At 44.5% G+C, this 27,387-nt stretch overlaps 1 long non-coding RNA gene across 2 annotated transcripts in view; it reads right to left on the bottom strand.

Annotated features, from left to right (window-relative positions):
• Window positions 1-27,097, bottom strand: part of LOC147355289 (uncharacterized) — a 36,783-nt gene extending 9,686 nt beyond the window's left edge. Inside the window, exons 1-2 of one of the 2 annotated variants that reach the window (XR_015143974.1) lie at window positions 26,365-27,097; window positions 24,091-24,275 (exon numbers count right to left, since the gene is read on the bottom strand). This is a non-coding gene — a long non-coding RNA (uncharacterized LOC147355289). The remainder of the gene's footprint in view (window positions 1-24,090; window positions 24,276-26,364) is intronic. The other variant, XR_015143973.1, reaches the window with a different exon arrangement.
• Between the last annotated feature and the right edge of the window lie 290 nt (window positions 27,098-27,387).

Raw genomic sequence — 27,387 nt, 5'->3', positions numbered from 1 at the left:
AGGAGATGACAAAGAGAAAAATTATGTTCTAAAATACTCATTGCACACCACTAGAAATTTCTAGCATACCAATTTATTACTCTGAAAATTGATAAAGAGGAAAATTAAGCATTAATCTTGCCTTTCTGGTATGAATACTTCATAGTAAATCCACAGTCCTAGTCATATGGAATAGCTCTTCCAAACAGAACTCAAACTAATAATTTCAGAAGAACTGAAGAATCAAAAGCTTCAGCATCTTATTAAAAAATCTATTCTGATCATTCCATGGATATTAAAATTATTAGGTGGAAGATCGATGAGGAAATTTACATGGAGGAGTTAGAGCATCACCATTTGAAATCACCAGTCCATCAACATCATGAGAAGTGAGAGGGACAGTCATTATGTACCTCATGATAGAATGTAGTATAAAGAACTCAGCTTCACCCACGAAGTATTCATGCAAAACCGACCAATCTGAATCTACTCAGCCTTCAGACTTCATGACAAGCCTGCAGCTATTTGGGAAACAGGAGAGCAAATGAAACAAGAGCCAAGGAAGCAATTCAGCTGAAATCAGAATACAGGGCATTCTAACAAAGACATTGACACGGTGTCTTCAACTAGTCAATGTGAAATTAGAAATCCATGACACGAGAGAGGGAGGGACCTATTCTCGATTTAGAGAGACAAGAAATATAGAATTCATACACAGTACATAGAATCTGCTTCAGCTGGGGTTCAAATGAGCCAATCATTAACATAGTTTTTCAGACAAGGAAGTTTGCACATGGACTGGAATTAAATTAAGAAATTTGTGTTTGATAAAATATGATAATAATATGGTAGTTATGAAAGGTGAGGTTCTTTATTAGGATGCTTATTGAGGTATTTAGGAGTGAAATGACACCATGTATTCAATTTGCTTTAAAATACTGCAATGAAGGGATTTCCCTGGTGGTCCAGTGGCTGGCTCACGCTCCCCATATAGAGGATCCGGATTCAATCCGTGATTGGGGAACTAGATTCTGAATGCCGCAACTAAGAGTTCGTATGATGCAACAAAGATCTAAGATCCTGCATGCCACAACTAAGACAAGGTGCAGCCAAATAAATAATAAATAACAAAAAATTTTTAATACTGCACTGAAAAAGAAAGCTGTGCTCAGTATTCTTTCACACCTCCAGATTCTATTAGCCTTCTATGTTCAGGATGCTAAGCTCCTTATCTTGGAATAAAGGAACGCTTTCCCTCTGGAATCCCTTGGTTCAATCAGAGGCAAAGGGGAGTGTTCAGAGCATTAGTCACCAGGCTGTACGTAGGCACTGGTGCCTCACCCACCCGTACCCCCACCCCGCATGCCTCCTTCACAGATAGTCACAGCTCTTGTGATCTGGGTAACCACCATCCCTTCCACTCAGACACAGAACTGCTTCCTGCTGTTGCAGATCCTAAAGTGATGCACTCTTCACCCCGCCCACCCGTGTGCACACTGTCCTTCGTTGAGCTCTTCCCCAACCCCGAGTTCCTATGTTATCTGGGGAATTCTGACTGCCTCTTGCTGTTTCCGCTGTTTAGTCGCCAAGTCACATCTGACTCCTTGTGACCCCACGAACTGCAGCCTACCAGGTTTCCCTGTCCTTCACTGCCTCCTGGAGTTTGCTCAAACTCACGTCCATTGAGTCCATGATGCTATCCAACTATCTCAACCTCTGTCACCCCCTCCTCCTGCTGCCCTCAATCTTTCCCAGCATCAGGGTCTTTTCCAACGAGTTGGCTGTTTGCATCAGGTGGCCAAAGTACTGGAGCTTCAGTTTCGGCATCAGTCCTTCCAATGAATATTCTGGGTTGATTTCCTTTAGGATTGACTGGTTTGATTTCCTTGCTGTCCAAGGGACTATCAAGAGTCTTCTCCAGCACCACAATTTGAAAGCATCAATTCTCTGGCACATAGCCTTCTTTTTGTCCAGATCCCACATCCATACATGACTACCGGAAAAAGCATAGCTTTGACGATACGCACGTTTGTCAGCAAAGTGATATCTCTGCTTTCTAATATGCTGCGTAGGTTTGTCATAGCTTTTCTTCCAAGGAGTAAGCATTTTTTAATTTCATGGCTTGGGTCACCATCCACAGTAATTTTGAAGCCCAAGAAAAGAAACTCTGTAACCGTTTTCCCCATCTATTTGTCATAAAGTGATGCAACTGGATGCCATGATCTTAGTTTTTTGAATGTTGAGTTTTAAGCCAGCTTTTTACTCTCCTCTTTCACCCTCATCAAGCGGCTCCTTAGTTCCTCTTCACTTTCTGCCATAAGAGTGGTGTCATCTGTACATCTGAGTTATTGATATTTCTCCCTGCAGTCTTGATTCCAGCTTGTGATTCATCCAACCTGGGATTTTTCATGATGTACTCTGCATATAAGTTAAATAAGCAGAGTGACAATATACAGCCTTGACAAATTTCTTTCAAAATTTGAAACCAGTCTGTTGTTCCATTTTGGTTCTAACTATTGCTTATCGACCTGCATACAGATTTCTCAGGAGGCAGGTCAGGTGGTCTGGTGTTCTCATCTCTTGAAGAATTTTTCAGTTTGCTGTGATCCACACAAAGGGTTTAGTGTATTCAATGAAGCAAAAGTAGAAGTTTTTCTGGAATTCCCTTGCTTTCTCTATGATCCAACCGATGTTGTCAATTTGCTCTCTGGTTCCTCTGCCTTTTCTAAATCCAGCTTGTACATCTACAAGTTCTCAGTTCACATGCTGTTGAAGCCTAGCTTGAAGGATTTAAGCATTATCTTTCTAGCACGTGAAAAGAGTGCAATTGTGCAGTAGTTTGAATATTCTTTGACACTCCTCTTCTTTGGGATTGGAATGAAAACTTTTCCAGTCTTCTGGCCACTGGTGAGTTTTCCAGATGTGCTGGCATACTGAGTACAGCACATTAACAGCATCATCTTTTAGGATTTAAAACAGCTTGGCTGGAATTATCTCCCCTAGCTTTGTTCATAGTAATGCTTCTTAAGGTCCACTTGACTTCACACTCCAGGATGTCTGGCTCTAGGTGAGTGACCACACCATCGTGGTATCCATACCATCAAGTCATTGAGACTTTTTTGCATAGTTCCGTATATTCTTGACTGCTTCTGGGGGTGGCAAAATGTTGATGGTTATTGATGTTGGGTGATGGGTTTATGAGAGTTTTATGTCTCTAGCCTTGAGTATGTTTACCTTTTCATAATTAGAAAGCAAATATAAATATGTATACATCATTTTTCCCATTATTATTATTATATTTCTATCATTAATATTGTACATTTATTTTTACATATGCACAGAAATTATCTACAAAGGTAAACACCCAGATTTCAACTGTGGTAGCCTCTGAGATTGGGACAAGAAGGCAGTGAGTCAGGAGGGGACAGAGAAGAAATACATTACATTTTTACCCTTCTGTGACCCTTCAGCCCCTCTCCCACTATCTCAGTGACATCTTGCTCTGCATGCTCCATATCCACCTGCCCCAGGACACTTGCACATGCTCTTTCAGACTCTCAGAATGCTCTTCCCTATTCCCACTCCCCTCCCCTCCAACCACCACTACCTTCCATGTGTAGTGAACTTCCACTCATGTTACATCCCAATCCAACTGTTCTTGTCTCTGGGAAATGTGCTAATGGGGTGACCTGGGTCAGCCACTCTTGTGTCAGCATCACTACTCCCAATATCTCATCTTCATACAACTTGTCTTGGCAGAATTTTTACATGTTCTCTATGATGATCTGTGAATTCTCAGAGGTGGTTTTGCATTTATCTTGTGCTTATTTCTGAATTTCCAGAGTTAATTTTATAGTTACTTGTGTGATATTTGGGAAGCTTTCCCAGATATGAACTCTAAGGGCACAGATTTTTCCATGATACACCCAGCATTAAGTACAGTCCAGCTCATAGTAACTCTTCCAAAAATGGGCTCTGTTGAATTCTCTGAAATTTTTACTAGATACATTAAATTTTTGTTATTTAAAAGACATTAACTTAGGCTTCCCTGGTGGTCCAGTGGTTACGAATCCACCTTGCAATGCAGGGGTCACATGGGTTTGAATCCTGGTCTGGGAAGATCCCACATGCCACGGGGCAATTAAGCCTATGAGCCACAACTGCTGAGCCCATGTGCTGCTACTGCTAAAGCTCACGTGCCCAGAGCCTGTGCTCTGCAATGAGAGAAGCCACTGCATTGACAAACCCATGCACCACAATGAAGAGTAGCCCCCAATTCTCTACAACTAGAGAAAGCCTACACACAGCAAGGAAGATCCAGAGCAACCTAAACTAAAAAGAAAGAAATCTTTTTTTTTTTTTTTAATGGGTGGAAGAGTTTATTATTAGTTTTTCAAAAGATGCCAAGTGCTGCAGGAAATTTTTCTCTTAGACCAAGATGAGAACAATTTCATTTTAAAAACAATAAAATGCAAATTAAACGTTCCTCCAGTTTTAGTCTAGCATTTGAAATGCTACTAAACAGGTTTCTTTTTTTAATTTACTTATTTTAATTGGAGGCTAATTACTTTACAATATTGTATTGGTTTTGCCATACATCAACATGAATCTGCCACGGGTGTATACGTGTTCCAAATCCTGAACCCCCTCACACCTCCCTCCCCATACCATTCCTCTGGGTCATCCCAGTGCACCAGCCCTGAGCATCCTGTATCCTGCATCGAACCTGGACTGGCGATTCGTTTCTTATATGATATTATACCTGTTTCAATGCCATTCTCCCAAATCATCCCACTCTCTCCCTCTCCCACAGAGTCCAAAAGACTGTTCTGTACATCTGTGTCTCTTTTGCTGTCTCGCATACAGGGTTATCGTTACCATCTTTCTAAATTCCATATATATGTGTTAGTATACTGTATTGGTGTTTTTCTTTCTGGCTTATTTAACTCTGTATAATCGGCTCCAGTTTCATCCACCTCATTAGAACTGATTCAAATGTATTCTTTTTAATGGCTGAGCAATACTCCATTGTGTATATGTACCACAGCTTTCTTATCCATTCATCTGCTGATGGACATCTAGGTTGTTTCCATGTCCTGGCTATTATAAAGAGTGCTGAGATGAACATTGGGGTACACGTGTCTCTTTCAATTCTGGTTTCCTCAGTGTGTATGCCCAGCAGTGGGATTGCTGGGTCATAAGGCAGTTCTACTTCCAGTTTTTTAAGGAATCTCCACACTGTTCTCCATAGTGGCTGTACTAGTTTGCATTCCCATCAACAGTGTAAGAGGTTTCCCTTTTCTCCACACCCTCTCCAGCGTTTATTGCTTGTAGACTTTTGAATAGCAGCCATTCTGACCGGCGTGAAATGGTACCTCATTGTGGTTTTGATTTGCATTTCTTTGATAATGAGTGATGTTGAGCATCTTTTCATGTGTTTGTTAGCCATCTGTATGTCTTCTTTGGAGAAATGTCTGTTTAGTTCTTTGGCCCATTTTTTGACTGGGTCATTTATTTTTCTGGAATTGAGCTGCAGGAGTTGCTTGTATATTTTTGAGATTAGTTGTTTGTCAGTTGTTTCATTTGCTATTATTTTCTCCCATCTGAAAGCTGTCTTTTTACCTTGCTTATAGTTTCCTTTGATGTGCAGAAGCTTTTAATTTTAATTAGGTCCCATTTGTTTATTTTTTCTTTTATTTCCAATATTCTGGGAGATGGGTCATTGAGGATCCTGCTGTGATTTATGTCAGAGAGTGTTTTGTCTATGTTCTCCTCTAAGAGTTTTATAGTTTCTGGTCTTATGTTTAGATCTTTAATCCATTTTGAGTTTATTTTTGTGTATGGTGTTAGAAAGTGTTCTAGTTTCATTCTTTTACAAGTGGTTGACCAGTTTTCCCAGCACCACTTGTTAAAGAGATTGTCTTTTCTCCATTATATATTCTTGCCTCCTTTGTCAAAGATAAGGTGTCCATAGGTGCGTGGGTTTATCTCTGGGCTTTCTATTTTGTTCCATTGATCTATATTTCTGTCTTTGTGCCAGTACCATACTGTCTGATGACTGTGGCTTTGTAGTAGAGCCTAAAGTCAGGCAAGTTGATTCCTCCAGTTCCATTCTTCTTTCTCAAGATTGCTTTGGCTATTCGAGGTTTTTTGTATTTCCATACAAATTGTGAAATTATTTGTTCTAGCTCTGTGAAAAATTCGTTGTTAACTTGATAGGGATTGCATTGAATCTATAGATTGCTTTGGGTAGTATACTCATTTTCACTATATTGATTCTTCTGATCCATGAACTTGGTATATTTCTCCATCTATTAGTGTCCTCTTTGATTTCTTTCACCAGTGTTTTATAGTTTTCTATGTATAGGTCTTTAGTTTCTTTAGGTAGATATATTCCTAAGTATTTTATTCTTTTCATTGCAATGGTGAATGGAATTGTTTCCTTAATTTCTCTTTCCATTTTCTCATTATTAGTATAGGAATGCAAGGGATTTCTGTGTGTTGATTTTATATCCTGCAATTTTACTATATTCATTGATTAGCTCTAGTAATTTTCTATGTAAAGGATCATGTCACCTGCAAACAGTGAGAGTTTTACTTCTTCTTTTTCCAATTTAGATTCCTTTTATTTCTTTTTCTGCTCTGATTTCTGTGGCCAAAACTTCCAGAACTATGTTGAAGAGTAGTGGTGAAAGTGGGCACCCTTGTCTTATTCCTGACTTTAGGGGAAATGCTTTCAAACTCATTCTATGAGGCCACCATCACCCTAATACCAAAACCTGACAAAGATGCCACAAAAAAATAAAACTACAGGCCAATATCACTGATGAACATAGATGCAAAAAGCCTTAACAAAATTCTAGCAATCAGAATCCAACAACACATTAAAAAGATCTTACACCATGACCAAGTGGGCTTTATCCCAGGGATGCAAGGATTCTTCAATATCCACAAATCAATCAATGTAATACACCACATTAACAAATTGAAAAATAAAAGCCATACGATTATCTCAATAGATGCAGAGAAAGCCTTTGACAAAATTCAACATCCATTTATGATAAAAATTCTCCAGAAAGCAGGAACAGAAGGAACATACCTCAACATAATAAAAGCTATATATGACAAACCCACAGCAAACATTATCCTCAATGGTGAAAAATAGAAATCCTTTTAAAAAATGAATAAATAAAATAAAATACATTAACTTTAAAATCGACACACATTTTAAGGAAAGTTGAGGTTAATAATCTAAAATCTTGAGGGTGAGAAAGGTTTTGTTAACCACAATGCAGGCAAAGGGAAAATAATAGGCAAAATATAGGTTAATAATGTAGATTTAAAATTTTCTGACTGTACAATAGGGCACTCAAAGCAGATGCACTTGGACAACCCAGAGGGATGGGATAGGGAAGGAGGTGGGAGGAGATTCAGGACAGCAGGACACATGTACTGATTCACATCAATGTATGGCAAAAACCACCACAGTATTGTAAAGTAATTAGCCTTCAATTAAAATAAATAATTTTTTAAAAAATCTTAATAGCATAAGGCAAATGACCTGGAGAAAAATATCTAAAGAAAATATGAGAATATGACAAACATTAGGTTTCTACTCTTACTGTTCCAAGAGAGTATTCAAATCAATAAGAAGAAGATTTTTATAAGAAAAGAAAGAGCTTTAAAAGGATATCAAAAATAAGATTCATATATTAATATAAATGATACAAGGGCTTCCCAGGTGGCACAGTGGTAAAGAATCTGCCTGCCAGTGTAGGAGACACAAGATATGCAGGTTCAATCCCTGGGTTGGGAAGAAACCCTGGAGAAGGGCATGGTAACCCACTCCAGTATTCTTCCCTGGAAAATTAAATGGACAGAGGAGCCTGATGGGCTACAGTCCATGGGGTAGAAAAGAGTTGGACACGACTGAGCACACAGTAAATAATGAAAAAGGACTCTGTGGGAGAGGGAGAGGGTGGGATGATTTGGGAGAATGGCATTGAAACATGTGTAATATCATATATGAAATGAGTCACCAGTCCAGGTTTGATGCATGATACTGGATGCTTGGGGCTGGTGCACTGGGATGACCCAGAGGGATGGTACGGGGAGGGAGGAGGGAGGAGGGTTCAGGATGGGGAACACATGTATACCTGTGGCGGATTCATGTTGATATATGGCAAAACCAATACAATATTATAAAGTTAAAAAAAATAATAAAAAAAATAAAAAAGAATACAACTGCCAAAGAACCCCTCATCTCTCGTTATCACAATTAAGCCAGTGAAAAGAAAATATTTTGTGTTCACTGGGTTTAATAAAGAGTAAAACCACTATAATAACTTTCACTGGCAAGGGCCCAGGAATATCACCCTCCAGGTGCTCCCAGGCTGGGGAAGGGTCAGATGTACATCACTTTCGTGGGGCAGTTTGATGACAGGTGTCAAGTCTTCAACTTGGCAAGTGAATAAGTTCCCACAAAGGCAAGCTTACAGCACATGTATACAGGAATTTCCACCAACAATATTTATGCTGGAGACATGTGGATGACAAATCAAGGCTCTGGTAAGAGAACATCGGTTTTGCCAGTGGAGATGCAGCCTCCCAATGAAATATTATATTTCCTTTTATAAGGTGTTGTAGATCTTTGTTCATTGGAATAATGCCATGGCAGAACCTGAAATTAAAATAAAAATCTTTTCTACATTATGACCCAATTTGTTTCCAAATACATGGATGACATTAGTTTGTGAAAATTTGTAAAAGCTGGGAAAACATCAACAAGTTGCTTACCTGGTGGGGGGCTGGAAGGGCACTTTGACTTCCTCCTCCACGGGCTTCCTATTTCATTCAACATACTTTTCCATTGCGTCATTTATCTTTTTCCTCAGCAAGGGCCACAAATCTCTTTGACAAGCAGCAAAGTGATGCTATCAGTTCCAAGTGGGGAAGGAGCCCTCCCCCTCCTTCTGGACTGCAGGCCCTTCTCTCACCTGAGAGCGAGGCTGCTGGAGCCACCTGGGGACAAGAACATGCCTGGGAGACGCCAGCCAGTGGCCACCCACCAGCCAGTGGCCCCTGCAGTACCAGGAGAAGCCTGTGTTTTTTCCGGCATGAATGAGAGCCACAAGCAGCAGCTGGTGGGCCCATACCTCAGGGCAGTGTGCATGCGTCCATGCTAAGCCATTTCAGTCATGTCCAACTCTTTGCAACCCCGTGGACTGCAGCCCACCAGTGTCCTCTGTCCAAGGATTCTCCAGGCAAGGAAACTGCAGTGGGTTGTCACGCCTTCCTCCAGAGGATCTTCCCTTCCCAGGGACGGAACCCATATCTCGGATGTCTTCTGCATTGGCAGGCAGGTTCTTTACCACTAGCACCACCAGGCAGAAATCCCACCAAATGGCTACTTCTTCCCAGTTCGGAGGTTCACAGCCAGGCTGGGAACTCCCCATTCACAGAACAGGCTGCCCCTGCAGGAGGCTCCATCCTTTAGAGAACAGACATCCTTTCTCGACATGGATTCTCTGCTGACCTGCTGATCTCTCTACACTGTTCCAAGGACCCACCTGTCCCAGGAATTCCTGCCCCAGACTCCCCAGCCCTCCCCTCTGCACCTCTCCTGCCTTCAACTGCCCACTGCCAGCCAGCCTGCAGGAAGGGCCGGGCTCGAGGGCCATATTGTGGCCACAGTGGATTGAGAGGTGGGCGCCATCTGACCTTGTGCTCTGGACCCGAACGTTAGTCCAAGGGCAAAGTCAGACAGATGTGGAGATTGTTTGCTTGTTCTAATAAAGGGGAGGTTGATTCTTTGTCAAATGAGGGAGGGGATCAGACACTTGTACTTTCTCACTATTTATTAACAATTCAGGACTCTGTCAGCCTGAGTCCTGGCAGGAAGAGAATTCCTCTCAAGTGTGGATGAGAAAATATAAAAGCAGGGACTCTTACAGAGAAACAAACTGAGAAGCTGGGACACTCAGAGAGGAACAACAGTGGGAGGTTGTGTCCACCCCCTCCAGAAGGGCAGGAGGGGACGACATAGGGGGAGATGGTCACAGGGAGAGGGGCTGCGGGCTGAGGATCACAGGTCCTGCCAGCAGTGCAGCCCCCAGCAGGGAGATGTGGGTGCCAAATGCCCCACCCTCTCTCCACACACTCTCGGATCTCCCGGGAGCCTCCCACTGCGGGGGCCAGAACAGAAGGCAGGAGGCAAGGCAGCCTGGGTGACCCGGCCCCCAGGTCATCTCCTGGGGGTGCAGTGGGTGAAAGAGGGTGGCTCTGGAGGATAGAGGGGTCCACAAGCCCCCTGTGGACATCAGGGGGTCTCACCCAAGAATGCAGACCCCCCAGACACCCTTGGATAATCAGAAGTTTCCCAACACTGGACTCCACACCAGGCAATGATCAGCGACCCCATCAGAGGGGGTGCACACACTCCAGTTCCCGGAGCCCCCACCGGCTGCCCTCATGGTTGTCCCCCCGAAAGCCCTCCACCAACTGAGTCTGGACTTGGGACCAGACTCTGCTATGAGCACAATATTGATGAGCCGCATGGCAGAGCTGGAAAGTCTGAATCTCTCTCCCCTCAAAGTGTGCTGGTTCCCTCGAGACCAGCAATAAAGAGGAAAAGCAAAAATAAACCTGCCAGCAAAAAACTAATAAGAAATGAGTTTGGGTGCCTTTGGCAAAAAGAGCTCAGAAATGCAATAATATTTTCTTTTAACATTGTATCCACAGACTCTTGTGAAGGAAATACCTGATCAGATCCCAAAATGAGCAATTATAAGAGACTGCTGTTTGAGTGAGACACTTTTGGCAGAGGAAGCTAATTTTGCAAAGTGCTCTGTCTCCTGACTTGGGTCTTGGTTGCTTTCCAGGGGTGGGAGGCTGGTCCACCAGGGAGAGACAACCTCAGAGGAGGGGGCCCTGCCTTGGGGTTGACCCCCCTGGGGCCGATGTGAGGTCCAGAGAGCACTGCAATCTTGCCCCATCAAGGGTCAGGGGCATTTGGTGATGGGGTGTCCCATGGGGTGATGCTGGGGGAGACATCAGGCTTGTTGCCACCTTTTGGCTCTTGTAAATAATACTGCCATGAACACTGAGTATATATCCAACTCCTTAGGGTATATACCAAGACAGAATTACTGAATCATATGGTAATTCTGTGTTTAATTCTTTCAGCTACTTCCACACTATTTCCACTATGAGTGCACCATTTTACATTCCATCAGCAATGCACATGAGTTCCAATTTCTCCATAGCCTTGCCAACGATTGTTATTTTCTGGTTTTTTTTTTTTTAGAAATAGTATCTCCTAATTTTGATTTGCCTTTATATACTGACTAGGGATGTTGAGTATCTTTTCATGTACTTATGGCCATTCATACATAGTCTGAAAAAATGTTTATTCCAGCCCTTTGCCCATTATTTCAGTTGGGTTGTTTTTGTTAAGTTGTAAAAATTCTATATATATTTTTAATTAATCCTTTATCAGCTACATGATTGGAAGATATTTGCTCCCACTCTGTGAGTTGTCTTCTAACTTGCTTAACAGAGTCCTTTGATGCCCAAAAGTTTCAAATTTTGCTGCAGCTCAGTTTATCTATTTTTTCTAGTTGTGCTTTATATAGCCAATTAATCACTGGCAAATCCAATGTCATGAATCTTTTCCCCTGTATTTTCTTCTAAGAGTTTTATACTATACTAAGAGTTTTCTTCTAAGTTTTATACTCTTTTAAGAGTTTTATACTTAGTTTTACACTAAGACTGCAAGTGTACCTTACACTTAGGTATTTGATTCAATTTTAGTTAATTTATCAATATGGTGTAATGTAAAGTTTCCCCTTCATCCTTTTGCATGTGTATCCAGCATTCCATACACCGTTTGTTGAAAAGACTATCTTTCCCCCACTGAATGGTGTTGCTGGTCTTGTCAAAAGCCACTTGACCACATATGTGAGTGTTTATTTCTCAATCTCTCTTCCATTTCATTGGTCTGTACTTCTGTCTTTATGCCAGTACAACAGTATTTGATTAATATATCTTTGCAGTAAATTTTGAAATCAGAAAGTGTCAGTTCTCCAAAACTATTCTTTTTTTAGATTGTTTTGATTATTCTGGGCCACTTGAAATTCTGTATGAAATTTAGGATGTATTTTTCTATTTCTACTCCAAAATGTCTTTAGGATTTGATTGTGATTGCACTGAATCTGCAGGTCACTCTGGGTATTATTGACCTTCTAGCAACATCAAGTTATCCAAACCATGAACACAGATGTCTTTCCATTTATTAATGCTATTTTCTTTCAGCAACATTTTACAGTTTTCAGTGTACAAGTGTTTTGTCTCCTTGGTTTAGTTTATTTCTAAATATTTTATCCTTTTTGATGCCATTTTAATGGAATTGGCTTCTTAAATTCCTTGATGGATTGCTTATTGTTAGTATATTGAAACACAGGTGATTTCTGCATGTTGATTTTTCATCCTGCCACTTTCCTGAATTTGTTTACTAGTTCTAACAGTTGTCTTGGTTTTGGAGACATTAGAGTTTTCTACATATAAGATCATGTTGCCTGTGAACAAAAGTAACATTACTTCTTCCTTTCCAATTTCTGTGCCTTTTATTACTCTTTCTTCTCTTATTGTCCTGGCTAAACCTTGCAATATTATGTTGAAAACAAGTAGCTAAAGCAGGTACTTTATCTTCCTGATCTTAGAGGAAAAGTTTCACTCTTTCACCATTGAGTATGATATTAGCTGTGGGTTTTTTCATATGTTGCCTTTATTATATTGAGGAAATTTCTTTCCATTTCAAGTTTTTTCCCCCAGCTCTTATACTCAGTTATTAATTTCCCATCTTAACATAAAACCATATCAAGCTTTAGTAACTTCAGGAAGCATGGCACCTCATTTCAAGTTTCTTAAGTGTTTTTATCACGAAAGGGTGTTGCGCTATGTAAAATGTGTTTTCTGCACCAGTCGAAATGATCATGTGGTTCTTTTCCCCGCATTCTGTTAAAGAGGTGTATTATGCTGATTTGGGGGACTCCCTGGTGGCTCAGTCAGTAAAGAAAGAATCCACTTGCAATGCAGGAGATGCAGGTTTGATCCCTGGGTCAAGAAGATCCCCTGTAGAAGAAAACGGCAACTCACTCCAGGATTCTTGCCTGGGAAATCCCATGGATAGAGGAGCCTGGTGGGCTACAGTCCATGAGATTGCAAGAGTCAGACACGATTTGGTAACTAAACCAAACCAGGCTGATCTTTGATATTGAGCCCTTCTTGTACTCCGTTTACTGACTCCTCCGTTTCAGAGAGGCCCCAACAGCCTTTAATAAAGGCTCAAGAAGGTTCCTCTCCTGGGGCTAACCAGCATCTCTATGTTATCCCCCTTGAAGTTGCCATCAGCTCTCTCTGGATGATGAAAAGGGTCCCAGTGAATATCCTACTACAAGCCCCTCTGAGTGTAGAATTTCAAACAGCATGTTCAAATTTTGTAATTTCCAAAGAATGACAGTTAATATTTTTGCAGTGGGGCTGGGAATAAAAGCCACACCACCTAATCCTAAACTCCCATCTCTTTTCTGTTACAGGAGCTATCACACATGTGAAGTCATGTCTCATATTTCCATTTCCTTATCTGAGACTCTTTGGATCCAGGCTCTAGGTCTGTCGCTGGCGCCCTCACTAAGCTGTGGTCACCTTTCCAGTTGCCACTAATGGAAAGGTCCAATATAATGAAAATGACAAAGGAGCCTTACAGAAGTCATTTTATCACAGACGAAATGAGCGTGGGCAGCCCCTGAGTCATCTCTATTCTTACAGTGTGCCCAGACAGTTTCTCTGGGGCTGATTTCACACGTTTTCCTTTACCAGAACCCAAAGCTGAAAACTGAGGTTGGAGGGTGGACTGGATGTTCTCTCCTATGGCGCACCTTGGCCAAATGTGAGAACAGGTTCAATCACAGGTCCAAATGTGAATATAAAAGGAAGTTTTAAGAAATTTTTACATAGATGCCCAGATATCAGCCCCTTAGAATGTCCATACATATATTTCTGATTTCCTGTCCATTGCTAAATGGTTTGTTTTAACGTAATCAGTTCCTGACATCTTCAGGGCTAATGAGTCAGTTTAGATTAACGCAAGTGAAAATGAAAGTTGCTCAGCTGTGTCTGGCTCTTTGCGACCCCACGGACTATATAGTCTGTGGAATTCTCCAGGCCAGAATACTGGAGTAGGTAGCCTTTCCCTTCTCCAGGGGATCCTCCCAACGCAGGGATCAAACCCATATCTCCCGCATTGCAGGCAGATTCTTTACCAGCTGAGTCACAAGGGAAGCTCAGGAATAGTGGAGGGGGTAGCCTATCCCTTCTCCAGTGGATCTTCCAGACCCAGGAATCGAACCGGGGTCTCCTGCATTGCAGGCGGATTCTTTACCAACTGAGCTATTAGGGAAGCCCAGCTATTAGGGAAGATTAATGCAAAGTGTTCATCTTTTCAGTCCTGCCTTCCCACAACCACCCATATGTCCAGTGGATGTCAGGCAACAAACCAACGAGACATCAGAAACACCAGTATCCACCACAGTGGGGCTAAGTTGTTACCACCCTTGAGAACTGGATTCATGTGGGTAAATTAGGGAGCCATCCTCCAAATGTGAGTGAGAGGTGGGAACATGGTAAATAAGAGGGTGGGCAGGGATCCCCAGGATGAGACAGGAGAGAGAAGCACTGGGAACCACCCTGGGCTCAGATTCCCCCTTAGCTGTGAGCAGTGGGAGAACTGGGGATGTGCAGCTGAGACAGATGTGGACGCAGGGTCCAGGATGCCTCTGGGAGGGTGTGACTCATCCAACAGAAACAGTGCTGTGAGCGGGGGTCTCTGCACCTCCAAGGGCAGCTGAGTGGGCCAACCCAGGGTCCCAGAGGTAGATGTGGGAAAAGGGAGCCGAAAGTGACCTCCACTGAGACTCTTAGAGACCGACAACCCTCCACTACCAGTCCTTTGGAGAGAAGAGTCTACTCTGTCAGGCCAAGGTGACCATCTGATTTGATCAGCATTTGTGTTCCATGTATAAAGGAATAACCTGGAGTTCTGCTCTTATTCTAACTTCCCTGGTGGCTCAGACGGTAAAGCATCTGCCTGCAATGCGGGAGACCTGGGTTTGATTCCTGGGCCGGGAAGATCCCCTGGAGAAGGAAATGGCAATCCACTCCAGCACCCTTGCCTGGAAAATCCCATGGACAGAGAAGCCTGGCAGGATACAGCCCACAGGGTTTCAGAGTTGGACACGACTGAAGTGACTTAGCATGCACAGCTCTTACAGGCAAATGTTTAGTGGTCACGGCCACAGATTCTGGAGCCAGACACTGGTTCACCTGCTCTGTTGTCTACAAGCTGTGGGGCAGTGGGGAAGATGTTTAAACTCTCTGTGTCTCCATTTCCTTATCAACAGAATGGGCTTCTGTGACAATTTAATTTGAACAGTGCAGGCACATACTGTGTTCTCTGTGTCAGTTATAATTATACTTTTTTATCCTTCAAACACAGAGTTAATAGAAGTCTCTTTTACAAATGTGTCAGTCATTTCTGCCACACTTCTCTTGTTCCAAATCACTCGGCCTGAGGCTCCAGTTCTGACCCTAGAATTATAGAAGTTTCCCTCAGGCAGTAGGTCCCTTTTTAAAAAGTCACTTTTTAAAATGGAATAGGTGAAGAAATCATTTTCAGAATAAAGTTCTAAAGTCAGCACATGGGACGAAATCATGAATAATCAAAGTTGCCCTTGACATTCTGCCTTAGGGAGCCCTTGCACTGTAGTGTGAGGACCCAGCATCTCTCATGCACCCACCATGGACAGTCTTCCTGCAGTGATGGGCCAGACCCATGCTTCTCCAGCTGGGCATCAGGTAAAGGAGACGGCTTGCATGTAAGAGCCATGTTGTGTGAAAGACATGGGTCTCTATATGCTACAAGCTTGCTCAGAAGAGCCACGTATCCACACTGAGTGACTCATAGGGCCTGACACTGATGACCAAAGATGAGCAGGCTCTTGTCTGCATCTCACACACTTTGTTACCAAGTCACCCAGAGTTTCCCAGTGACGGACCCACTGTGTGACTCTCTCATGACCACAGGTGTCACTGTAACCAGCTCCTTCCCTGGGGTGAACTGTGCTGCCAAGACTGAGCTGTAGGAGGCTCAGGACTGCCTTCCCACCAGGACCCAACAGCTAGCTAGCCTCCTGTTCTCATAGAGTTTACTGAGTACTGCCTCATTCCTGAGAGTCAGTTTCTACTTTTTGAGGCAATGGGGTACAATTTTTATTCAGAGGTATTATCTAATTGTATCACTTGGCTCAAAAATGGAATTCACGATTTGGATTTTTCTTTCTAATCTCCGATCATAAGCTGTCTGAGCTTACCACTGACCATTGGAATTCAGGGCTTTCTTGCTGGTTGAATGAGAACTGGGACAGACACTGAATTCCCCTGGAGGCAGGCCATTGAAAAGTCTGTTTCTATTTTCTGCGAAGATACAAAACTGTGCACCAGAAGGAATCTTGGGACATTTTGTTGTGTTCCCCTAAAGATATAGTGCACGCGTCCCTGAGGCAAAACTTCTGTTTTCCTACCATGAAATCTGCCTTAAAATGATGCTGCATTAGACATCGCGTGCCGTACTTTAGCGAGAAACCTTACTGAAGAAGTACTCAGATATTAGCGCAAGTATCCAGAGCTGGGCATAAAAGTACATAAACCATGAAGGGTGCTGCATTTAGCGTTAAGTGCTGCATGTTTCCATAGAAACAACACAAAATCTGACCAAGAAAATGAACACTGAATGTAACGCATTTGTTTAATTTTAATGTGAGTAGTTTTTAAGCTGCTTGTTCCCAATGCTATAGAAATGTTCACATGGTAACAGTAAATGCCTTTCATCTCTTTTAGTTTTTAATTGGTTTTTCTGGTGGATTGATAACTTATGAATAAAGGGGGGACATGAAACAATGAAAACAGAGCCAGAACCATAGACCGTGAAAGTCCAAATGAAAACAGAATCCAGTGGGATTTGTAATTAGAACCAACGCATCTCAGGCACAGATCCAGAAGACCCTTCTATTCCAGAGCCACAGTTCTATCAACACAGGCCCTTCCACATTTCTAATTTGTTGCTTTTAATTATGTTTTCCAGATACACTGAACAGTGGTTTCTCTGATTAGAGTTGCCATCTGCTGGATTCCAGAGCAAAGCAAGTCCTGAGTGGGAGGGCTCTTCTCTTTAAGTTGTTTCCTGAGCTGACTGCAGGTCACCCAGGTGTGCTTGCCCAGGCGGAAATCTACTGGGCTATGTACTGTGATTTGTAATTGAATTTCAACAAAAGGAAAAATAAGTCATTCCCTGAGATAACCAAGGACATTCTGTTTTAAGGAACAGACCCCATTGTTTTTATTAGCTTCAGGGCTTCCTTCCTAGGTGGCTCAGTGGGTAAAGAATCCACCTACAATGTGGGAGATGCAGGTTCAATCCCTGGGTGGGGAAGATCTCCTGGAGGAGGGACGGCAACCCACTCCAGTATTCTTGCCTGGAGAATCCCCATGGACAGAGGAGCCTGGCAGGCTACAGTCCATAAGGTTGCAAAGAGTCGGACATGACTGAAGCAACAGCACGCGCATCCCTGTGAAAAGACCATGAATCCCCACTCTGCTCAACTCAGAGGTGCTCAAGCACCAACTTACTTCAGCCAAATAAGTGTGAGAGGGAATGTGTGTGTCACTTCTGTCCAAAGGCTTTGAGTCCCTCTCTCCCCTGCAAGTCTGTCCCTGCCCTCCCCCACCTTTGTTTTCCTCACTTCTCTCTCTCCCCCTCCCCCACTTGCCAGTCCTTTGGTTCGTGGTGCCTTTTACCTGGGCCACTGCTGACATCCCATGGGAAAGGCAAAGGGGGAAAGGCTTCAGGGGAGAGACAACAGCAATGGGGCATCATGTTAAAGGGAGGATGGGGTAGCAGGGGAGTTGAGGAGGGAGGAGGGAAGTAAGGAGGAGAGAGGAAGGAGGAGGGAAGGAAGGCACCAGGGGATGGAAGAAGACAGGAGGGAGGGAGCCACAGCCTGGACTGTGTAGAGTTGGGCCTCCTGCTGCGAAGGAGAGCCTGGGAGTGAGATAGTCAATAGGAGGGATGGGTTAGTGAACTGATGAGCTAATCAGGGATGTGTTGACCACATGGATATGCCCAGTGACACAATACCATCTACATTAGCAACCAAAAAAGTTAAATACTTAGTATAAATCAAAATATGTGCGAGATCTCTATGAGGAAAACTATAAATGAAATCCAAAAAGAACTAAATAAATACATATACTGTGATGTTATGAATAGAGAAACTCAACATTGTCAAATTTTCAGTTTTTCCCAAATTGGTTTATAGATTTGGTGGAATCCCAATGAAAACCTCAGCAAGTTATGTTGTGGATATTAACAAACTGATTCTAAAGATTATATGGAGAAGCAAAAGACCCAGAGTAGTCAACACGACATTGAAGGAAAAGGATAAAGCTGGAAGACTAATGATAACCCAACTTTAGGCTACAGTATTAAGAGCATGTGGCATTGGTGAAAGAACAGACATGTGAATCAGTGTAACAGGATAGAGAGCCCAGAAACAGATCCACATTCAACAAATACTGAAACAACTACCTTAAACATCTACGTTTTAAAAAACTAAATCTAGGAATTCCCAGGTGGTGCAATGGATAAGAATCTGCCTGCCAATGCAGAGGACATGGGTTTGATCCCCGGTCCAGGAAGATTCTACATGCTGCGGAGCAACCAAGCCCATGTGCCGCAACTGCTGAAATCTCCGTGTTCTAAGGACTGTGTTAAAGAGTAGCCCCCACTCTCCAAAACTAGAGGAAAGCCCTCAAGCACCAATGAAGACCCAGTACAGCCCATAAATAAATAAAATTATTTTTAAAAAAACTGAATCTAAACATAGATCCTACCCATTTCACAAAAATTAACTCAAAATGCATCACAGGCCTCAACATAAACTGCAAAATTCTAAAATTCCTGGAAGACAACATGGGAGAGAACCTAGATGACCTTGAGTATACCAATGACTTTTTAGAAAGGACACCAAAGTCATAATTCATGAAAGAAATAATTGATAAGCTAGACTTGGTTAAAATTGTAAACTTCTGTTACGTGAAAGACACTGTCAAGGGATTAAAGAGATAAGCCACGACTGATAGAGGACAGCTATCCAAAAATATAAAGAACTCTTAAAACTCAACAATAAGAAAACAAACAACCCAATTTTAAAACAGGCCAGAGACCTTAACCAATCTCATGAAAGAAGATATACAGATGGCAAATAAGCACATGGAATCAAGCCCCATGTCACCTGTCATCAGAAAAATGCAGATTAAAGCAACAATGAAATTCTACTACACACTTATCAGACCAGCCAAAGTCCAGAACACTGATACCACCAATTTCTGCAATTGGACCTTTCTTGCAAAATTCAACTTGAAATGGATTAAATATATCAATACCAGACCTGAAATCATAAAACTCCTAGAAGAAAACATACTGGAAATCTCCAAGTAAGACTACATCTGGAATGGGAGGAAATACTTTCAAATCATATATCTGATAAGCGGTTAATATCCAAAATACGTAAAGTATTCATACAACTCAAAGCAAAAAAAGCAAACTATCTGATTTCAAAATGGCAGAGGAACTGAGTAGACATTTTCCCAAAAAAGACATACAGATTCTCAACAGAATCATGGAAAGGTGCTTGATATCACTAACCACTGAGGAAAGGCAAATCAGAACCAAAGTGAGCTATCATACCTCACAGCTGTTAGGACAGCTATCACCAGAAGACTAGAGAGAAGTGTTGGTGAGGATATGGAGAAAAGGGAGGCTTGGTGCACTGTTGGTAGGAATGGAAACTGATGTGACCACTATGGAAAAAAATTATGGAGTTTCTTCCAAAAACTAAAAATGGAGTTGCTGTATGATCCAGGAGTTCTACTTCTGGATATATGTCCAAAGAAAACAGAATATGTATAGGATGCATTCCCATGTTCACTGCAGCCTGATTCTCAACAGCCAAGATAAGGAAACATCCTAAAAGTCCATCAGCAGAAGAATGGATAAAGAATATGTGATAGCTAGCTATCTGTATAAAGGTATACGCTCAGTCATGTCCAACTCTTTGCGACTCCATGAACGATAGCCCACCAGGCGCCTCCATCCATGGGAATTCTCCAGGCAGGAATACTGGAGTGGGTTGCCATACCCTCCTCCAGGGGATCTTCCTGACCCAGGGATTGAACCCAGGTCTCCCGCATGAAAGGCAGATTCTTTACCATCTGAGCCACCAGGGAAGAAACCCTGCATATACATACACATATATTTATACTTATACATATACATATACAAATACAATGGGATATCATTTAGCCATGAGAAAAAGGGAAATTCTGCCATAGGACCAAATGAACAGACCTTAAGAGCATTATGGTAAGTAAAATAGAGGAAGAAAAATACTGCATCACTTATATGTGGAATCATAAACAGCCAAACTCATAGTTAGAGAGACTAGTATGGTAGTTACCAGGGGCTCAGTGAGGGGAATGGGGAAATGTTAGTCAAAGGGTACAAATCTCCAATTATAAGATGAATAAGTTCTGGGGGTCTAATGTAGGGCATGGTGATTATAGTTAATAATACTGATTATATGCTTGAAAATTACAAAGAGAGTAAATCTTAAGTGTTCTCACCATAGAAAAGAATCAGTAATTATGTGATATGATGGGGATATTAACTTTGGCAGTGTATAGGTGCAAACATATATGTTCAAATCAACATATTGTAAGTACACCTTATACCTGCACAAATTAATATGTCAATTATACCTCAATAGGACTGGAAAAAATAAGTGAGCTATCAAGCCATGAAAAGACAGGGAGGAACCTTAAATGCATGTTCCTAAGTGAGAGAAGCCATCTGAAAAGGCTGCCTACTGTATGATTCCAACTACTGACATTCCAGAAAAGCAAAACTACACAGACAGTGAAAAGATCAGTGGTTGCCAGGGTTTGGGTGGGAGGGAGGGAGGGATAAACAGTTGGAGAACAAAGGATTTCCAGGGCGGTGAAAATGGTCTGTGTGATGTTATAATGATGGGTCAAGTCAGTGTACAGTTGTCCAAGCTCATACACACAGAGCCAAGAGTGAACCATAAAGTAATCTATGGACTCTGAGTGATAACAACGAGTCAATGTAGGTTCTTCAGTTGTGACAAATGTACCATCTGATGGGGAGTGTTGAGAAAGAGAGAGGCTGTGCACGCATGAGGAAGTGGGTTATACAGGAAGTCTCTATATTATTTCCCTCAATTTTGTTGTCCACCTAAAACTTCTCTTTTCATATACACAGTATTTTAAAATAATGACTCATTTTTTCACCTAAGTGCATGGAAATGCCTCCAAAGAGGCCTGTTGTTAAATGCTAGCCAAACACAGCAGCTGCCAAGGTCTCTGAGACTCGGGCCTCTCTCTCCTTGTTTAAAGCAAGATTAACAAGTGTTGGAGTGGAGCCCCAAAGTCAAGCCAGATGCCATGTGGGACTGCTCTGTAAACAGGAAGCAGAAGGAAACTGAACAGGAAACAGACTTCAGTGGCCGGGCAGGAGACCCGACTCCATGGGCAGGACAAGGGTGAACCCCACTGAGGAACTCAGGGGACAAAAGATGGGGTGGGTAGATCACAATAGAAATATAAACTCAACCTGCTCCACCGGAATCAGAGTCTACAGTTTAACAAGCTCTTTGGGTGCTTCTGAGAGGCACTTGTTTGGAAGACAGATGTTCAAGGAGCTCTTTGGGGTCCTAGCTGCTCATAACTCACAACCTGAGGGGGCCTGGGCTGCTGGCAGAAGGCAGCTAAAAACTTCCAACCCCACAAACATCTAATCTGGGTGGACAGTTCCTGACTTCCAGTTTGCAGGAAGTAAATGATTAAATTACAATCCACAGCTCAGCTGCCCACTGAGCCATCACAAGCGTTCTCAACACAAATGTCCCCTCCTCGGGGAGACTCCCTTATCCTCCATCACCCCCCAGTCATCCCTCCTCACCCTACATTTTCTACACAGCATGTGTGTCTTCCTGGGTCCCCAGGCTCCCGGACTTCACGTCCGCAGAGCCTGGCTGCGTGGTGTGCATGTTGAGTGTGTGTGTGTGTATGTTGTGTATGCACAGGTGTGTATGTTGGGGGAGGGGGGGCCTGCCTGAGTCCAGAGCGCCGAGCAGAGAGGGGTGGGAATAAATGTCCGCCTCCCCTCCTCCTTCCCTCTGCTCTCCTGCTGGCGCCCATGATGTCCAAACCCGCAGATGGAGGTCAGAGGTCAGCCTCTCAGACAGTGCGGGGCAGAGTGAGTGTGGGAGCTAAACGGAGGGAAGAGTGAAAAGTCCAGGGCCGAGAAGATGTGGTATCTCTGCCCCTCACTCCTCCTGCACCCGTCTGCCCCACCCCTGCCTGCCACACCTGCACCCTAAATGCCGCAAAGCCAGCCCCTCTGCAGAAGCAAACTTCTTCCCTGAAACCAGGCTTGACTCGAGGGGTGTGTCTATACCCTCAGCTCTGCCTGCTTCCTGTCTCCTGCTCATTCCTGCCTTGGGGGGCGGCTGCCCCTTTGCAGGAAGACTCCACAGCGGGTTCTCCTGCACTAGGCACCTGAGAGTCCAGGACCTGCCCCAGAAGTCAGGGCCCTCAGAGCCTGAGAAATGCAGTCTCCTTCCCTCCCTCCCCTTTCACTGGAAAACCACAACCACCACTAATTTTCTTTTAGAAATTAATATTCATGAAAAATCTAATAATGTAAATTTATGGTTGCATTAGAGACAAAATTAAAGGAATAAATAACCCATAAGTTTGTAATGTGTTGTCCTTAAGCAGAAATATCTCCTGCTTAATCTCCATGCTTCCTACTGAATTATTTAAACTGAGATCACTCAGCCACCTGGGTCTTGTCTGCAAAGTGCAAGTCAGTCCCCCGCCCCAAAGGCAGAAGCTGTCTTGGGCAGTGCCAGGCAGGATGCAGGTGGGAAACACTCTGCACCCCCTGGAGAGTGAGTTCCTTGGGCATCAGGTCCAAGAGCACTTTGAGGGTCCAGGTCATGGCTACCTGGGGATCCATCAGGTGCTCCAGGGTGATCTGGGAACCTCACCTGAGACAGATCCCCTCCCCCAGGCTCCCTGAGGCCTGCTCCCCACCCCTGATGGGTCTAATCACAAGCAGGAGAAAACCTGGCCTGGTCACCTGAGCCCATAGTTCAGCCCACCTTCTGTGCTCTGTGCTGACGTCACTGTGATCAGCAGAGATTGGGTTCTGGGGTCACTTCCTGTGGGAATCTGGGGGATCCAGCACAGCACGGTTTCCCCCGGGAGGATGGATCTGCCTGTGGCAGGGCTGCAGGGCTGTGCTGGGGGCCCCTCTAGGACTGGGTGCGTCTGGTCACTTCTGCGTCTCTGCCCACTGGCCCAGCAACACAGGCAGGAGAGTCAGCTTCCTGAGCAGGTGTCCTGCTCCCACCTGAGAGCTGCTCAGCCCAGATCCCTGCCCCCCAGGCCCTGTCCTCATGGAGGGTGATGCTGAGGGCCCTGCCCCATAAATGCATTGCCCTGGACTTCTTCTTCTGACCCCCAAGTGTACACAGAGGAACAGGGGGCTCAGCGTTGACTTGGGTCCTGAATCGGAAACAAACCTTGTGTCTGACAATCAGTCCACATACAGCACCCAGTGTGGATGCTGCTCCCAACTTGAGTTTGACTTCAAAGCAAGACCACCTGCCGACTGTTCAGGGAGGGGAGACTCACTCAGTGTATCCTTAGTGGTCTCAGTGGGAAGACCCCTCCTGCAGAAGGACACCATGGGCTGGGACCAGACTTCTCTGAGCGCCGCCTCCTCCCGGGGCTTCCTGACAGGGTTGTCAGTGACCAGGGCTCATCTCCACAGGCTGTACGCTCAGTGTCCCCAGGATTAGGGCTCTTGTCTCACAGCCCTGATGCTGGAGAGGGGAAGGGGGCACTGACCTCTTTGTTTGAGAATCTGCCTGGAGCCAGAGCTGTTCTCAGCGCTGTGATGGAGACCCTGCTCCAGAGCTATGTCTGCGTGGAGCAGAGTCCAAGGCCAGTCCCAGGCCTGGGCTTTCAGACCCCAGGGATCAGGACTCTCAGGAGCAGCTGCAGAGGCAAAGACTCCAGGACACCAGGAACAGCTGCAGAGGTAAAAGGGTTCTCAGGCCCCACTCCAGACCAGATCTGACTCTCCCAGAGTCAGATTCTGCAGGGAGAAGCTAAAAGTCTGACATGCTTGAACCTTCCCAGTGACAGGGTCCTCACCCCCTGTGAAACAAGCAGCCCCTTCATGGGATTGTGAGAAACATCTTCCCTGTGGGCCCAGGTCAGCCATCCTCAGCTCTCACCATAGCCCAGCTCTGCAGGTGGCTATTCTCCATCCTCTACCCCCAGGTTCCTGCCTATCCTGAATTTTGGCCCCCAGCAGAGCCCCTGCATACCGCCTCCCAGCTGTTCCCTCTGAACAGGGAGGTATCCCAGGACTCCTGCTCCAGCTGCTGCCTCTCCCGGCAGACCTCCCCCCGTTTCCCTCCTGAAGCCTCAGGGACAAAGCAAACATCCCACCGCCTCCTCAAGTCAGGTGTTAGGGCCCTTTTGACAGATGGGGGTTAGAGGAGAAAGAAGATTCTGCCAGATGGTGTGTTTGCGTTTTGCATGCTGCAGACCTCCAACTGCTGCTTTGACATTTATGATGCAGTAAAAGTGAATCCTCACCTGCAGTCTGGTCTCTACTGATACTTGACATGGAACCCATGGGCACTGGGGTTTAGGGAGCCAGTCATCTTGTGGCTCCAATCTCAGGCTGGGCTGGAGGTAGGAGGCCTGCTCTGTATTCTGGAAACCTCTGAGCCCCTCTTCACAAAGGAGCTCCATTATTCCTGTCTGGAGTTCAAACTGCCCCTTCTGCAGCTCAAATCTGCAGTGACAGTCACAGAGCAGGAAACCCACCTGCCCTTCATCCCTGGGCACAGCTCAGGTGATACCCGGAGTAAGTAGGGTTTGAAGGGCCCCTAGGAGGCTCAGACCCACACTCAGGGCTGCATTTTCTGCAAAGCCACTCACCTGGTGACTCATGCAGGTGTGAACAGTGGATTAAACTTGCTTCCTGCCCCACAACCAGCCCTGAGTGTACCTGGGGGAACAGAGGACAGGGAGCTGTGGGGACCCAGAGTCCTCTGACTGTGGGTGCAGGAGCAGGTCCAACTCTGTTCTCTGGAGACAACTCAGCTCCATCCTACGGGCAGAGAAATGGTCTGAGGGTGAGAGCAAGGGCCCCATCCATCTCCCAGTCAGGTGCCCCATGGCTCAGGGCTGCTACACCTGTGAAGTCCTTGGGGTCAGACCCCTGGGGCAGCTCTTCTGGGTTCTCACCATGGAGGGGGTCACTGCCCAGGGAGTCTTCAGAAGCCATGACTGTGGAAAGCTGCCTGAACCCCTCCTGGCTGCACCTTGCAAGTTCCTTCATGGAGAAACAGGATCTATTTTAGGAAAAGGAACTCCATCTTCTCCTCCAGCAACAGTGCCTCCGCCATGAATGAGCTCCTGACCCAGGGACCTTGTGCTTGTTTAACAAGCTTGAGCATAGAAGGGCCAGCCTCAGACTGGACAGATCAATGCATGATAAAGGGTGGCTCATAAAGCTGACTGACTAAGAGATTTTGTCTGGAATAGAGTGACAGATGAGGAAAGAGTTCTGCATTGATGCTTGAAGACCAGGAGCTGGTGCCCCTGACTGAGGACAGGGGCCTATGTCCACAGACGGGCACTGAGCACCTGCTCCAGGCTGTATTTCTCTATAAACTCTTGACTGAGCTCACATAGCCAAGGCAGGACCAAGGGAGCTGGGGAGACACTGCCGGCTCAGTGTAGATACAACAGGATAACTAAGAAGACAACAAGGCCCGTGCAGACACACCTGGGGCACTGGTGAATCATCCCAGGTCACTATAGAAACAGAAAGGAACTAAGAAGACATCCCAGACCAGAATTGCCCTGCCAGAGGAATTTGGGAGGTAATCTAGGTCAGTGTAGACACAGGAGAGCAACTAACAAACACATGCCAGATCACTGTAGACATTTGAGGGGAATTGGGGAAGATCCTAGTTCATTGTAGACACAGCAGGATAAAGAGGGGATAATCCCAAGCAGTATAGACACTTGAAAAACATTCTAGGTCAGAGCAAACACAGCAAAGGTCTGGGAAAATTTCCCAGGCCTGTGTAGACTCACCAGAGGAAATGGGGAGCTAACCAAGTCCGTAAAGCAAGATAAACAAACAGAATCCTGGGTCAGTGCAGGGAGTGGGTGCAGTCAGTGTAGACACGGCACAGGGACAAGGGAGACCACTCCTGGCTAGTGAAGACACACTAGGAGAACTGAGGAGATATCCAGTCCAGTATAGATGTGACTACAGGACTCATGCAACATCTCAGTCACCGTGGAAACAACAGGCAGGAAGTTTTCAGCACCCTGGAGAGATCCGAGCCAATCCAGGAGGCTCGTGGAAGTTGCATTAGTTGCTCTGTCCTTTCTGACTTTTTGCGACCCCGTGGACTGCAATCTGCCAGGCTCCTCTGTTCATGGGATTTTCCAGGCAAGAATACTGGAGTGGGTTGCTGTTCCCTTCTTCAGAGGATCTTCCTGAACCAGAGATTGAACCCAGGTCTCCTGCATTTCATGTAGATTCAGGGAGGCTGGAAGTCCTTTATTCAGGGCTGGAATGGAGTAAGCAGAGTGTTTCCACATGCTGGCCCTAGAATGCGCATCTGCTTTCACTAGCTGCTTTGAGAAGCTGTCCCTCCATGTCTACAAACCTCATAGTAGGGACCATACTCCAGCCTGGAGGAAAGCTCCTCTAGTAAGTCAGGGCAATCATATTCTCCATTCTGCCCTGTTTCCTATCTTTCATCAGCAGGGACTGATTCTTCTGCAGCATTTGGCCATTTGGATCTTGGTCCTAGGTTTCCCCTCATCTTTATATTAAAATTTCCTTTGTGACCTTTTCTCCAACACCTGGTTTACAGGAACTGTATTAAACGGGGCCAACATCTCTCTACTTAATAATTCAATACTTGGACATGCTGTCAGGCCAAGTAATTTACAACAGAAAGGAAGCCCAGGCTGCCTTCCTCAGTAGATCATGTATACTCTGCCTCTAAAGCATTCTTCAGTAAGGACACTGTCCTTCCTAAGGAGAGCTGTGACTTTTACAAGGCTATTTAACGCTTCAAGCTATTATGATGGCGTGAGGAA

Source organism: Bos grunniens, chromosome 17, assembly GCF_055505025.1.
Source record: "Bos grunniens cultivar Pamir isolate PY7600 chromosome 17, Bosgru_T2T1.0, whole genome shotgun sequence".
Classification (NCBI taxonomy): Eukaryota; Metazoa; Chordata; class Mammalia; order Artiodactyla; family Bovidae; genus Bos; species Bos grunniens.
Note: the sequence above shows the minus strand (reverse complement) of the source record. Positions and strands in the feature narration are given on the sequence as shown.